We start from the raw sequence: 12,880 nt of genomic DNA, 5'->3' as shown, positions 1-12,880 counted from the left end.
TGTCTACTGCCCCAGGATTGTTGAAATTTCGGAGACAGTATGTTATTAGTTAATATTCTAGCCGTAGACTTGTCATATAATAATTTTATCCATGCGATAAAATTCTCTCCCATTTGAAATTTTTGCAGTACTTTAAAGAGGTATTCCCATTCCACTTGGTCAAATGCTTTTTTCTGCATCCAATGAAATAATCGATAAATCTTCTTCTTCTATTTTATGTGAATGCATTATATTGAAAAGACGTCTCAGATTATTGAATGAGTGTCTCTTGGGGGTACAGCTCCTTAATACTCAGTTTTTCCTGCTCCAAACTGCACACAATGTTCTAAATTTATAAAATTAATTCCCTGAACTCTCTAAATGGAAGATTTCTACCTGTTGAATGTTCCTACGGACATGAAATCTGATGACCTGCATCCCAGTATCTTAAAGATGTGACTACAGCAATGGTAAATAACTTGAATGTGATTTTCAAAATTACTGCAACCTTGTAAAATCAGTGAATTTGAAAACTGCAGATGACTCAATTTTATTTGCGATGGGAGGGCAAGAAAAAAGAACGAGAAATATCAGGCTAGTTGACCAAAAATTCATTGCGAGGAAAATGTTGATAGTATCGAGACATTTATAAAACAACAAAATATAATGAAGACTGGGAAGAAAGCTTTATGGAATGAAAATTGCTGGAGGCACTCAACAAGTCAGGCAGCATATGTAGATAGTGTATTAACTTTCGCTCAAAATTCAAGCATCTGCAGTTTCTTGTGTCTTTTTATGAAAAGGCAATTGTGTTTGCTATATTTATTAGATTGTTTGAAGATATAACATCAAAGCTCAGAAGTCCTATCATATCATGAAAGGTGGTGGACAATTAAACTGCTGCATTGATGATAGACACAAAATGCTGGAGTAACTCAGCGGGACTCTTCTTCAGACCCAAAACGTCATCCAATCCTTCTCTCCAGAGATGCTGCCTGTCCCGTTGAGTTATTCCAGCATGTTGTGTCTATCTTCGATTTAAACCAGAATCAGTTATTTCCTACACAGCTGAATTGAGGAGGTGTTTCCAGATGCAACCTCATTAATACCAGGGCCTAACGTTGTGAGTGTAAAAGGTGAGGCTAAAATATTGATTGATTGAAATATACAGCATAGAAATAGGCCCATCAGCCCAATTAGTCCATGCTGACCATTGATCACCCATTCATACCAGCTCTATGTCATCCCACATTTGCATCCACTCCCTTCACAGTAGAGGCAATTTTATTGAGGTCAATTAACCTACAAACTTCATTGAGAGTTTGATATACTGCTGCTGTCAAGTTATTTCTAAAAGCTGTGTTTTTTTTTCAGTTTATAGACTAAAAGGACTAAGACATAAGATATTTTTCCTAACATATACACTGGGCACTTTTTAAATAAAACTTATTCCAAAACTGGAATTATCAAACCACAGTGATGTAAGGGGCTGTATTTGTGAATCCTGGCCAAATTGGAACAGCCAGGACATTAAAATTCAGTAATGGCTTCTGTGCTGCTAGGCCATTTTGGTCATTAAATGTGCCTTTTGCAGAACTGGGACAAGCTGCTGAATGGTGCCAGCAAGTCTGTGGCCCAGATAAGAGCTGCAGGGAAAGAATGTGACAACTGCAGTGTCTTACAATAAGGTGTAAATTGCATGGAACTGATTGGGTCACTGCAAACCAGACCTTTTGGAGTGTCTCTGCTTGCACGAGGCTAGACGGGCTTGGCCAAGCAGATGCAAGGATCGAACCCACGGTGGTTAGCTATTGTATAGGGGAATTTGTGTTGTGCTATCCAAAACAAAGTTTAGTTGCTCAAGTGCTTGATTCAGTATTTTATCGACTGAAACTAGACTGGGTGGAGCTTAGAACAAGCTATTTACATATTCTAATAGCAGAGTGTAATCGGACTATTAAGTGCCTTTCTTGCAATTTTTATTGCATACAATTGTTGTGACTTCTTTATAGTCTTGCAAAGCTGCAACTTTAATCATGTCTCTTGTGTGTATATAATGTTAATATGTCATAAAGTATCTATTAAACATGCTTCCTTATATTCAACCTTTATTTATCCTGATTCAGAGGAACAGTGGTGGGGATGGAGATATGTATCCGAGATCTCCACTGTACGTCCTCTTTTGAGCAAATATTCCACATTTATTATCTGATACTGGCATAAACTGTTTACCATTTGCCATAGGGATTAAAGTAATCAACAAGTAAATCCAGCAATATATCAAAATGAGTTCGAAACAAGTTTTAAGTCATTTGTTTATGCAATTTTCCATTCATGAATTTTGGTCAAACATTCCCTGGCAGAGCAGCTGATGGCACAGTGGCACAGTATAATACAGTGCATTCAGAAAGTATTCAGACCCCTTCACTTTTTCCACATTTTGTTGCATTACAGCCTTATTCTAAAATGGATTAAATTCATTTTTTTTATCAGCAATCTACACACAATAGCCCACAATAAAAAAGTGAAAACAGGCGTTTAGAAATGTTTGCAAAATAATTAAAAATAAATAACTGAAATATCACATTTACATAAGTATTCAGACCCTTTACTCAGTACTTTATTGAGGCAGCTTTGGCAGTGATTACAACCTCAAGTCTTCTTGGGTATCACACTACAAGCTTGGCACACCTGTATTTGGGTAATTTATCCCATTCTTCTCTTCAGATCCTCTCAAGCTCTGTCAGGTTGGATGCAGAGTTTTGATGCACAGCTATTTTCAGATCCCTCCAGAGATGTTCGATCAGGTTCAAGTCCGGGCTCTGGCCGGGCCACTTACGGACATTCACAGACTTGTCACAAAGCCACTCTTGCGTTGCCTTGGACGTGAGCTTTAGGTCGTTGTCCTGTTGGAAGATGAACGTCCGCCCCAGTCCGAGGTCCTGAACGCTCTGGAGCAGGTTTCCATTAAGGATCTCTCTATACTTTGCTCCGTTCATCTTTACCTCGATCCTGACTGGTCTCCCAGTTCCTACTGCTGAAAAACAGCCCTACAGCATGATGCTGCCACCACAATGCTTCACCGTAGATATGATATTGGCCAGGTGATGAGCGGTGCCTGGTTTCCTCCAGACGTGACACTTGGCATTCAGGCTAAAGAGTTCAATCTTGGTTTCATCAGGTCAGGGAATCTTGTTTAGGTGCCTTTTGGCAAACTCGAAGCGGGCTGTCATGTGCCTTTAACTGAGGAGTGGCTTCTGTCTGGCCACTAATAATAATAATAATAATAATAATAATAATAATAATAATAATAATAATAATAATAATAATAAATAATAATAATAAATAATTTTATTGATCACATACACCTAGGTGTAGTGAAATGCTTCTTGCCATGCAGCACATAAAGAAAGAATACAAACATAACAATAATAAAGACATTTAAACATAAAAACATCCCCCCACAATGGTTCCCATTATGAGGGAAGGCACAGTGTCCAGTCCCCGTCCCATGTGCACCCATAGTCGGGCCTATTAAGGCCTCCACAGTTGCCTTTAAGGAGGCCCAATGTTCCAGGCTGTTCTCGCCGGATGATGGTGCTCCGGCGTCGGGAGAATCCTCTTGGCGGCATGGGAACTCTGGAACGGCCGCTTCCCTACAATAAAGACCTGATTGGTGGAGTGCTGCAGATATAGTTGTCCTTCTGGAAGTTTCTCCCATCTCCACAGAGGAACTCTGGAGCTCTGTCAGAGTGACCATCGGGTTCTTGGTCACCTCCCTGAATATGTTAGTAAGTCTCTATCCTAAGGCCCTTCTCCCCCGATTGCTCAGTTTGGCCAGGCTCTCTGAAGAGTCCTGGTGGTTTCAAAGTTCTATTCAAGAATGACGGAGGCCATTGTGCTCTTCGGGAACTGCAATGCTCCAAAAAATGTTTTCCCCAGATCTGTGTCTCAACACAATCCTGTCTCGGAGGTCTACAGACAATTCCTTCGTCTTCATGGCTTGTTTTTTGCTCTGACGTGCATTGTCAATGTTGGGACCTTATATAGACAGGTGTGTGCCTTTCCAAATCATGTACAATCAATTTAATTTACCACTTGTAGACTCCTATCAAGTTGTAGAAACATCTCAAGGATAATCAATGGAAACACGATGCACCAAAGCTCAATTTTGAGAGTCACAGCAAAGGGTCTGAATACTTACGTAAATGTGATATTTCAGTTATTTACTTTTAATTATTTTGCAATAATTACTAAAAACCTGTTTTCGCTTTTATATTATGAGGTATTGTGCGTAGATTGATGATTAAAAAAATGACTGTAACCAATTTTAGAATAAGGCTGTAATGTTACAAATTGTGGAACAAGTGAAGGGGTCTGAATACTTTCTCAATGCACTGTATATGTAGTGCAAGAACTCTTGAAGGACATACATACAAGGAAGGCATTGTGTGAATTAATGACATATTCCATGTAACAAGTTGACAATACCAAGTAGGAGGAACAGTTTTAGACACTAGACAATAGACAATAGGTGCAGGAGTAGCCAGCCATTCGAGCCAGCCATTCAATGTGATCATGGCTGATCATCCCCAATCAGTACCCCGTTCCTGCCCGTTCCTGCCTTCTCCCCATATCCCCTGACTTTGCTATTTTTAAGAGCCCTATCTAGCTCTCTCTTGAAAACACCCAGAGAACCTGCCTCCACCGCCCTCTGAGGCAGAGAATCCCACAGATTCACCACTCTCTGTGAGAAAAGCGTTTCCTCGTCTCCGTTCTAAATGGCTTACTCCTTATTCTTAAACTGTGGCCCCTGATTCTGGACTCCCCCAACATCTGGAACATGTTTCCTGCCTCTAGCATGTTCAAGCCCTCGACAATCTTATATGTTTCAATGAGATACCCTCTCATCCTTCTAAACTCCAGAGTGTACAAGCCCAGCTGCTCCATTCTCTCAGCATATTACAGTCCCACCATCCCGGGAATTAACCTTGTAAACCTATGCTGCACTCCCTCAATAGCAAGAATGTCCTTCCTCAAATTAGGGGACCAAAACTGCACTAAATACTCCAGGTGTGGTCTCACTAGGGCTCTGTATACAACTGCAGAAGGACCTCTTTGCTCCTATAATGGATTCCTCATGTTATAAAGGCCAACATGTAATTCGCTTTCTTTACTGCCTGCTGTACCTGCATGCTTACTTTCATATACTGATGTACAAGGACCACCAGATCCCGTTGTACTTCCCCTTTTCCCAACTTGACACCATTTAGATATGTGCCTAAATCTGCCCTCCTGTTTTTGCTACCAAAGTGGATAACCTCACATTTATCTGTTTTTTTTTTAACTGATAAATATTTTATGAAGATTTATTTTTGTCTGCTTCAATGTATTTCACACTTTTGTCTTGGTGAGACAAGGAAGATATTTATTTTTTTCATTGTATCAAAACAAGGGTTGCTTTTCAGTCTTACACCTAAGACAAAAAAGTGTATTTGGCCCAGTGGCGTTTTCCAATGAGACCTAGGGTTTTAATTATTGCATACCACTTTATTCTTTGCCATTCACTTAAAGTAAATACTTTGTGCTTCAATTTGATGGAATTTAAAACAGCACAGCTTGAAGAGATGCGGTTAATAGCCCTGTCAACTAAGGTAGAGGGTAGAACGACGACATCACCGATGTGCTGATTTGGAAAGCCTCATCTTCAGAAAGGATATGACAGAACAAGAAAAACTGGGTGAATGGAAATTAATTTTTATAGTGACCAGAGTGGTAAGAGACGTAGTGGACAAGTCTATGGGAGTTTGTGGGCATCTAATGGATACCGGTAACAAGTTTGTCCCCTGAGATAGAGAAAGAGAAGTCAAGGTATGGAAGAAGACCAGCGTGGGTTTTCTCCGAGTTCTTTGGTTTCCTCCCACACTTCAAAGACATACAGGTATGTAGGTAAATTGGCTTGGTAAATGTAACAATTGTCCTTATTGTGTGTAGTGTAATGTTAATATGCGAGGATCGCTGGTCGGCGCTGACCTGGTGGACCGAAGGGCCTGCTTCCGCTCTGTATCTCTAAACTAAACTAACTAAGAGTCAGATAGGAACTGTGAAAGTGAGAGCAAGGTGGGAATTGGTACGAAATCTAATCATTTATTTGAGCCATGTATGGGTGCAGAAAGCAGCACCAACTGAGTGGTTAATTATTGGGAAAAGATAAGAGCATGAGTAGAGCTGAAGCAAGGACTTCAATACTTTGCACAAAAAAGCATGCATTGCAAGGCCCCAAAGCCATGTGTGACTGATGAGATTTACATTCTACAGTTAAAGTCTGACCTTTTAAAAATAATTTTTCCATTACTATCCTCACACATCTATTAACCCGATGGCTGTGAAAACACTGTGTCAATTTGGCATGCTTAGCCTCCACTCTATCAAGGAGATTATTTTTGTTCTCTCCATATCACCACCCACATGCAATTTAAACTATTCTAGCTATCTGTCACCTTTCCATTTTTCTCACTTTTTCCTCCAGAGTGTAAAGGAACTGTCTCCAATAAGATGGTGCCATTCTTTGTGAATAAAAGTGGAAAGAAATAAGATCAATGTTTCAAAAATTTAGAATGATTTGTTTCTGAAAGCAGAGAGTGTTCAGAATAGGGGTTGGCATTGGGCTCCGGTTATGCTACTAATGACAGAGATGCACAGCCCTGCCTAGCCCTTCCCCTTTACTCTTTTGAAGGAGAAATTAACCTTACAGGCCTGCTCCTCTTTCTGTGTTTATATTCCACTTCACTTCCTCGTGTAGGTTACCAAGCTCAGGGGATTTAATATTTGGTTATAACATTTTCAGCAAAGGAAATGTGGCAGAAATGAAGCACGTGCGAAAGACATAATTCAACATTAAAATCAAAACCTGCTCCAGGAGGTTGTGAGTAGATGAGACACATACAGATCAGGAACTGGTGCAATACTTGATGGGCAACTCACATCAACAGGGGATGGGGTGAATGTGCAAATAACCAGATATGGGGACATTTTGACTAACCTTCATATTAATTGATTTTAATTATCCCATTACAAGTGGTCAAAGTGGATCAAATTGCATCACAAATTTGTCCGTTTTTACACAAAAAAGAGCTATTGTTTATTTTACTTCCAGGGAATGAAATGGAGCATTGCTGGCATGTTTGAACAAGGATTTGGAAAAAATAACCACAGCTTAGTTGGGTTCAGTTTAGGAGTCTAATCCTGTGAGATAATGTAGTGGGAGAGGTATAATGGATCATCTTCCTGATACATTCTGGTAAATTGTGGCTGAAATAAGCTCCATTGAACCCCACCTGGATTTGTACTTAATCCAGCCCCCCTCCCCCCTCACGCCCTTCCACCTACATTCTAGCTTCACAATTTGCACTTCTTCAAATATTCTACCTCAAAATATCTGTCTTTTCACTTCTTGTCTTTGAACAACCATCTGCCTATTTAAAAACCTCCCTCACCTGTATCAACCTATTACTTGCCAGGATTTGACCTCTCCCTCTACTCTAGCTTTCTTCTCCGCCACCCACTCTCTATAATCAGTCTAAAGAAGGGTCCGACCCAAAAAGTCACCTATCCATGTTCTCTTGACGTACTAAGTTACACCAGCACTTTGTGTCTTTTTTTGTGAGTTCGCTGGTGGTCTCTGGTGAGTCTACTTCATGATCGCGAGAAGTTCCCGCATTCTGGGAACTAGTCGCGCCCTCCGTATGGTCGCTGCAAATTTTTCAACATGTTGAAACATTTTCTGCAACCAAAAATCGGTCGCCATGGAGATGATTGATAATCCTGTAGTCATAAGTGCAGTTGTTGTGGGGTCGCCACGTAGTTGTAGGTAGTCGAGGTAGTCGTAGGTAGTTTTAGTTAATCGGCTTTGTTGACCGGTCATTTTCATTGGCTCATTGGGGGAAAAAAACGGAAGCAGCAGTTTACAGAACCAAGGATAACCGACTGGTAATGTTAAATGTCCGCCGAACTTCACAGCTGTGTATCTCTGGCTTCTCAAAAGTTGTCTCCACTCCTTCTCCCCCCCTCTTTTAAAGGACACTGTGCTAGCCATCTTAATTACAGCGCCAAACATCCTGTTCATCGTGGTGTGTGTCTGTATCACCTTGGCTTTGCACCGTGTGAATTTCAGACAGCGCTTCCCCCGCTTGCCCTGTCCCCCACGTGCGTGTGTGCGTGCGTGTGTGCGTGCGTGTGTGCGTGCGTGTGTGTGTGTGTGTGTGTGTGTGTGTGTGTGTGTGTGTGTGTGTGTGTGTGTGTGTGTGTGACCCAGACGTCACCCCCATGTTTTGAGAGGTGGGGGACATCCCCTCCCCCCAAGTTTTTGTAATCCCAATTTTAAAATCTCTGCTTTTAGCGCTGGATTGAGCCTCCGAAGCCTCGCGCGTGTGTGTGAGTGTGCGCACTCTGACAGTCGCCATTCCAGTTCCCGGAAAAATCGCTTAAGTGGGACAGGCCCATTAGGTTTTTACTTAGTTTCAATTAACAACAATCAAAATGTCAACGTTTTCATCAACTCTCTTTGTTTTACCACATGTGAAGCAATCACTCACACGCCATTGAGAATTTTATTCCTGACAATCTTTTGCAAAATAATGAAGTGAGCTTTCAAATGGCTGTTGGAAACTATAATGTGGTTCGACTGAGGCAAATGTTTTAAAGAGGCTTTCCAGCTCATGCAAAAGCATTGAAGGCAAATAGGGGTAATTAAGGGGGATAAGAACCTTAATCTTCACCTTCTTAACTATATTGATCATTTTTAGTTTAAAGATAAGGATTGTAATATGCTTTGATTATGTAGTTTGCAGTTGTACATATGATTTGTAAATCAATTTTGATGATAAATCTCTTCTTTCCTGAAGGACATATTGACCTCACTGGCCAGTATATTCCAACATATTTTTGTTTGGTGCCTGACCCTGGATAACAAGTGCCTAAAGATTTTACTCATCTATTGCATTTTTTGCTTTGGGTGGAATCAGTTACTGCAAATAAGAAACTTCAAAGGCATGGCCCTTCAAAGTTTCCTTGTTTCCCATTAAGAAATAATGGTGCAAGAAAAAATCTAAATAAACTAAAGTTGGCAATGGAATAGTTGACGTGAGATAAGCATAGAATTCAAATTGATTCTGCATTAACATGACACACTGTATGATTGACTTTAATTTTAATAATTCAGCTCATTACTGTTAATGTTATTCAAGTTTATTTTTAAGTAAACAAGATTTCCTCTGTGTATTCTTTTGTTTTGCATTTACCTGGACTTGTAGTTCTTATCACTAGCAGTGACTTCCTGCACCGTCTCGGGTTGGCCTTTTTTTGTTTGTTTTATCTAGTGCAATCAATATAATGGAAGCCAATGAAGTGATGAAAGTTTGTGAAATGTTCTCACTATAAAATAGGTTTCAAAATGCTAGACAAAAATGCTGGAGAAACTCAGCAGGTGAGGCAGCATCTATGGAGCGAAGGAAATAGGCAACGTTTCAGGCCGAAACCCTTCTTCAGACTGATGTGGTAGAAATGGTAGACTTCCTTACATGTGTAAACATTTAATGATGTTTTAATTAATACTTGATGAACCCTATGAATCATATGCACTAATTTCTTATCTACATATGTCTTTAAAAATATTGCAGGCTTTAAAACAATAGTTTTCCCTTCTTTAAAGTTACTGTTACTGTTTACATTTCTATCTTAATCTTTTCTTTACTCGGCATTCTATAAAATGCTTAAAATATTAATTAAAATTATGCTCTTTACTTTCTGAATTGCTCTCAGTGAGTGTTCTTGAAAATTATATAACTGTCACTGGCTAACAGGGATTCCTTTGAATTGAAACCTGGCAATAATTAATGTTGTAAAATGGATGGCCCAAAGCATTGGGAACATTATGGTAATTTCCATTGCAGTTCTGCTAATTGCAAAATGCAGACCAACATAAAGACCCAATACTGGCATATAGGATTAGGGCAGATGAGCTAAAGGTTTTTCATTGATGTGTTGGGCTGTACAACTCAATTACCGTATTATGACATAACTTCAATTCTTAAAGGCACCAAAGTTATCATATATTGACTATTGAATGTATCATGTATCAACTTTTGATATATTGTTGTATCAGATACTCCCATCATTTGAAAGTTGCCCAATAAATATTGTTCTATTGCCACCTGTAGTTAATTTTCCTTGCTTTTGCAAGTAGCACCTAAAATGGAATAAGACACTACAATAGCAAAGAGATTCGAGTGCCAGTCTACACTTTTGTTCGTTAATGTGCTGACCTCAGATAAATAACAGATGTTAAGATGAGATAAATTATATCATTGTGAACCTATTGGAAGACCAACCTTTCTCTCAAAGTCAGTAAGACCAAGGAGCTAATTGTTGGCTTTAGAAGAGGAAGGCCAAGGACCCACCACCTTGTCTTCATTGACGGGTCAGCCGTGGAGAGTGTCAATGGTCAAGTTCCTGGATGTGCATATCTCTGAAGATATGTCAAGTGCCCGGCACAATCACAAAGAAACCCAATCAGAGCTTCAACTTTCTTGGAAGTTTGAGGGGATTTGGTATGTTGATGAATATTCTCTTAAACTTCTACACCATCCTGGCCATGCTCTTCATTTCACTCATTTCACTGCCATCGGGCAAAAGGTGTAAGAGTCTGAAAACATGATACCAAGGTTGAAGTATAACAGCCACCAGACTATTGGACACTGCAAACGCAAACTAATCTGGAAACTTTAAACTGTCTTTGTTCAGCTAAGGACCCAGGCTTTTTTTGCAATAATATTAGGTTTTTTAGCTTATTGTTTTTTTTTGTTGTTTATTATTTATCTACAGTATGTACCAAATGTACAGACACATTATGGTGCTGCAAGTAAGCTTTTCATATTTCTATTTTTTTGTACATATGACAATTAAATACTCTTGACTGTTGACATGACTCTTGACATGCAGTCGGCTATTGTTGTCTGAGAGACAAAATAATCTCCTCATAGGCTGGTTAATGGCGGAGGTGAATCCCAATTGTAGCTTATATATTTTAAAGATGAGAGAATGTGAAGAGGTCAATTTGTTAAGAAGACCATGAGATTCTTCGAAAAGATGAGATCCTCAACAAAGTATTACCAAGTGGATAATGATAGCTGCTGAATTGTGATTTTGTCTGCGCATAATAATAATTTAATTGGTCTGGTGTTTTGAAAAAGATATATTGAATGATTGATTGCCACCTTGTCAAAAACAATCAGATTACTGCTTGCTAATATAAGATATGATATTAGATATTATGTAATAATCTAATATTAGATATTAGATATGAATCTTAGATATAGGTTTGTAGGGATATAGTTTTTTAGAAGCATACAAACTAGAAGCCGCTGCCTCATTCATCGTTATACTACGGCAATCACTTTTCTGTAGGATAAATTGAATGTGTGAATCAATTTTCTGTAGGATGACTTGAATGTGTGAAGATACCAACTGTGTGAGGTACAGTTATTTAAACCAATGAATTACCGAAACAACAGAAAGTATATAATGCACTGCCAAAGTACTAGCCTATCCAGCTTGCTGGATAACTTGACCAAAGTAAGTTACATAAAACCAGAAATAGGAAAGTAATTAGCTCAGTGTGTCTATTCAAACAATACCATGATCATATGAGGAAATGGACATTCAGTGCAAGAATGATAATTGTTTTGCTAGTGCAATAATTAGGAGATAAGGATAAAGAGAGAAGCAGCACTGTCTTGGTGGTGCAGGACAAATGGTCCCCTACCCATCAGCAAGAGACATGTAGAGTTACATTACCTTCAGTTAGCTGTATAGGCTTTGTCTCAAACTTTATAAAACTCATGATAGACACAAAAAGCTGAAGTAACTCAGCGGGACGAAGCATATCTGGAAAGAAAGAATGGGTAACATTTCCGGTTGAGACCCTTCTTCAGACTTGTTAGGAATAAAGGAAACGAGAGATATAGACAGTGATGTGGAGAGATAAAGAACAATGAATCAAAGATATGCAAAAAAGTAACGATGATAAAGGAAACAGGCCATTGTAAGCTGTTTATAGGGTGAAAATGAGAAGCTAGTGCAACTTGGGTGGGGGAGGGATAGAGAGAAAGGGAATGCCGGGGCTACCTGAAGCGAGATAAGTCAATATTCATCCCACTCGGCTGCAAGCTGCCCAAGCGAACTCTGAGATGATATACCTCCAATTTGCATTTAGCCTCACTCTGACAATGGAGGAGACCAAGGACAGAAAGGTCTGTGTGGGAATGGGAAGAAGAATTAAAGTGTCCAGCAACCGGGAGATCAGGTTGGTTCAGGCAGGCTGAGCGAAGGCGTTCCGCAAAACGATCGTCTAGTCTGCGTTTGGTCTCGCCAATGTACAAGAGTCCACATCTTGAACAACGGATAAAGTAGATGAGGTTGGAGGAGGTGCAAGTGAACTTAAGCCTAACCTGAAAGGACAGTTGAACTTCCTGGGTGGTCGAGGGAGAAAGTATAGCGAAAGGGGTTGCATCTTCTGCGGTAGCAGGAGAAGGTACCTGGGGAGGGGGTGGTTTGGGTGGGAAGGGTTGAGTTAACCAGGGAGTTGCAGAGGGAATAGTCTCTGCAGAAGTCGGAAAGGGGTGTAGATGGGAAAATGTGGCTAGTGGTGCGATCCTGTTGGAGGTGGCGGAAATTTCGGAGGATTATGTGTTGTATGAAACGGCTGATGGGGTGGAAGGTTAGGACTGGGGGACTCTGTCTCTGTTGATGCTAGTGGGAGATGGAGCAAGGGCGGAGCTGCGGAGTACCGAGGAGAAACAAGTGAGAGTCTCATCTATGTTGGGAGAGGGGAACCCCCGTTCCC

Source organism: Leucoraja erinacea, chromosome 12, assembly GCF_028641065.1.
Source record: "Leucoraja erinacea ecotype New England chromosome 12, Leri_hhj_1, whole genome shotgun sequence".
NCBI lineage: Eukaryota > Metazoa > Chordata > Chondrichthyes > Rajiformes > Rajidae > Leucoraja > Leucoraja erinaceus.
Note: the sequence above shows the minus strand (reverse complement) of the source record.